The sequence below is a fragment of the Pogoniulus pusillus genome, chromosome 4 (genome assembly GCF_015220805.1).
Source record: "Pogoniulus pusillus isolate bPogPus1 chromosome 4, bPogPus1.pri, whole genome shotgun sequence".
NCBI classification, from domain to species: Eukaryota; Metazoa; Chordata; class Aves; order Piciformes; family Lybiidae; genus Pogoniulus; species Pogoniulus pusillus.
In genome coordinates this window covers 8,552,944-8,556,001 of record NC_087267.1, presented here as the reverse complement: position 1 = coordinate 8,556,001, position 3,058 = coordinate 8,552,944, and the positions used below count along the sequence as shown (strand labels likewise).

Here is a 3,058-nt window from a genome sequence, read left to right as displayed (position 1 = left end):
TCTACATTTTCTCACCAACACATTCTAGCCTGCTTCAAACTAGCACAATATCCTTTAAGAAGTTCCCACACCTCTGAGGCTGTCAGTGATGCCGAGACTTACTTGATAGGGATATGCTGTTTGTAGTGCAGCATAGGGAGTACATATTCTGTATCTCAGGAAAAATCTCTATGTATTTGCAGATACAGGATTTGCTAGCAATCACTTCTTCCTGGATTTGCCTACATTTCCCAGGTCAACTATTCTAGTGTGTTAAAAGTAATGAATCAGACCTTACTACTGAAGTTGCAGAAGCAACACATTTGCAGTGAATATACACAGGTGTTAAATGTGGGAATAGAGTCAGGGCCAGATGATTTCTTGATACTTTTCTCTCTATATTTCTTTTTTATTTTATTTTATTTTCTCTGAGTAATTTAAATGGTTTGAGATTATTTAACAAGAGGGGAAACATGTCTCATTTATGGGGCCAATTCTACTACTTCCACATGCCAATGGCTTATATCTAAGACTCACGTATGCAAGCAAATAGTGTGCTGAACTTTGACACATTAGTGTCTTGTCCAAAATTTCTTTTTTGAGGGATCTTAGTTTATTCTACTTGAAGTAACAATAAATTTTGCTTGCCTGGTGGCAGAACAAAAGCTTTTGTTAACACAAATGCTTCTGAGAGGTAAAAGTTTCCTCCCAGCATGTGATGCTCTGGGTTCTGCTACCATATCCTGGCTCTATGGAGAAGGCTTGCCTGACTGGCCTATATTTACTAGTATCTCATGTATCTCTACTACAACTTACATGTCAAGAGAAAGTTGGTTGAGAAAATTGTCTGTAAAGATGAATTCTGTAGGAATTATGTGGTAGATGATACAGTTAAACTACTGCTACAATGACAGTCTTACCCTAAGAGAGACAGATAGGAAGAGTGGATTGAGAAGAACATCTGTAAGTAACTCCAGAAGAGAGGAAAGACTCTGAAGAGAGAAGGAAGATTTAGGAGATGCATTTGATAGTGATGGGGAAACAGAAAGAAAATAGATCTCTGGAGCAGGCTAGTTGGAGAGAGGAAACAAAATGGAATTGAAAAGAAAAATATTAAACAAAATTCTTTTATTCATAACAATTTGAAATACTTAGCACAGTTTGTTACATTTATATTTTAGTATCTTCTTTTACATGCACATTTCAGACAATAGGGAACTTGACATTGTTGTTAAAAATTGCTTTTACTACTTCCTTTAAGATCTTTCAAACTGTGAGCTTCTCTCACAATTTTACTTTTTCTTTTCCTTCACACCCTTTTCCTTCTCCATATTACCTTTATATAATCAAGACCAGTCACAAGAATTAGAATAACAAGTTCTTCTGCACCTCAGACAGTATTGCTCTGTATACAACTAAATATTCAAAGGTGTTTATTTATAACAGCAATAATTTTCCTATTAGTTCCAAACTGACACTAATTTACCAGACATCTGCACTTAGCAATGTTCTGATCTTCAGATAAAAGATTCCCTTCTTCCTTTTTTCCTTCCCGTTGTAAACCCTCTTAGCTCAGGTTGACTACCTTTAAAGCTTGACCTTTTCCACTAGATGGCACATGGGGCTACATGAGTGGCAGGGGATGCACAGGTTGTTGAATCATGATGCATGTGCCATGTTTCTGCCTCTCTCAGAGTCCCAGGACTCTTACCAGAACTATTTCACAAAATTAACATTTGCTTCTTTTGTCCAGCGTCCCAATAAGGGCTTGCTCTGAAACAAGTCCAGAAAGTTAAAGAAAATCCAATAGTTTAATTTATTAAAACAACAGATGCAATAGGTGATAATTGCACTGCCTGTAGTATGATCTCAGGATTAACAAATCTTGGGTAACATTTGACAAAGCCAGAGATGCAAATCTTTGCAATAGCTTCAATATAGAAATGCAGCAAAAGTTGTATATTGAAGGTGTAATTCTTACCAAGAACAGTGTCTCTGCCTTGGGTGGAGGAAACGCAGCACAGCCCATCAACCATCTTCATCTCTTTGTTTTTCACCCAACTGCTGGTGCTGGTCATGCTGTGCCTCTGCAGGTGCTGGTACCAGCGATGGTACCAGTTCTGGTACCCTGACGACCTGAGAAATCTTCTTGTGGGTTTTATACCCTGGCTCCAGCTGTCAATGCTCTCTAGGTGATGTTTAGCATGAGTAGAGTCAAGAGTTGAACAACATAGTCATATATATTTAACATGCACTCAGTTTGGCTCATTAACATACTGCAGAGAGTTGACTTTAATGTTGAAATTGCAGTCAATTTGACAAAGGATTTTGCTTGGGCACTCTGGTCATAAAACTCTGATTTGGAAGTGGGTGTTTAGTTTTTTTACTTTAGCATCAGCTTTAGCAAAAGCAGAGCTATCTTGACAAGACTTCCTCCTTTGGCCATTAGCAGGCCATGTTTGCAGATCTTCATTTAACACAAATACATGCTGATTATAAATCATCTTGGCCTTGGAGCATTCTAAATCAACTTACCTTCCTGTCCCACAGTAAGCTAAGTGGTTTTATCACAGCATGCAATACTTAAAGAAGAAAGGTCCAATTCAGGAGAAATACATTCCCTAACAACTACCAGCTGGAGTAGCTCCATTTGCTTCACTGGTATATGTTGATCTATAATAGCCAAAACCTATTATGAACTGCATATAAATTTGGTTTCTAAGCTGTGTTATTTCCCAACTCACAAGTGGATAATTTCTGTGTTTAATATGAAAAGACTCTCACATATTATATCCCAATACCTTATTCTTCATAGGTCCTGAGAGGTGGTTGGTGAGAAGATTTGATCATCACATAGAATTGTACCTGGTTGCCATATCAAAATGTTAGTAAAGAACCTTACAGGTACAATTCAGTGGATACAATAATTCAAATTGTTTCAATGGAAAGGAATAAAGTTGAAACTAATCATTAGTTATTTGGGTATCTGATAGCTCTTTAAGCTTGAATTGTGATTCTAGCTTTTAATTCTCTGTCCTCTTCTGTGATAATTACTGAAACCCATACTTTATTTAACAAT

At 37.1% G+C, this 3,058-nt stretch overlaps 1 long non-coding RNA gene across 2 annotated transcripts; it reads right to left on the bottom strand.

Annotated features, from left to right (window-relative positions):
• Positions 1-1,090: 1,090 nt before the first annotated feature.
• Positions 1,091-2,849, bottom strand: LOC135175077 (uncharacterized). Of its 2 annotated transcripts, none has more exons than XR_010302216.1 (3): positions 2,781-2,849; positions 1,961-2,167; positions 1,091-1,752 (listed from the first exon to the last, which is right to left on the bottom strand). It is a non-coding gene; the product is annotated as an uncharacterized LOC135175077 (long non-coding RNA). The 2 variants fall into 2 exon arrangements; XR_010302217.1 differs by having other exon boundaries at positions 2,764-2,786.
• Between the last annotated feature and the right edge of the window lie 209 nt (positions 2,850-3,058).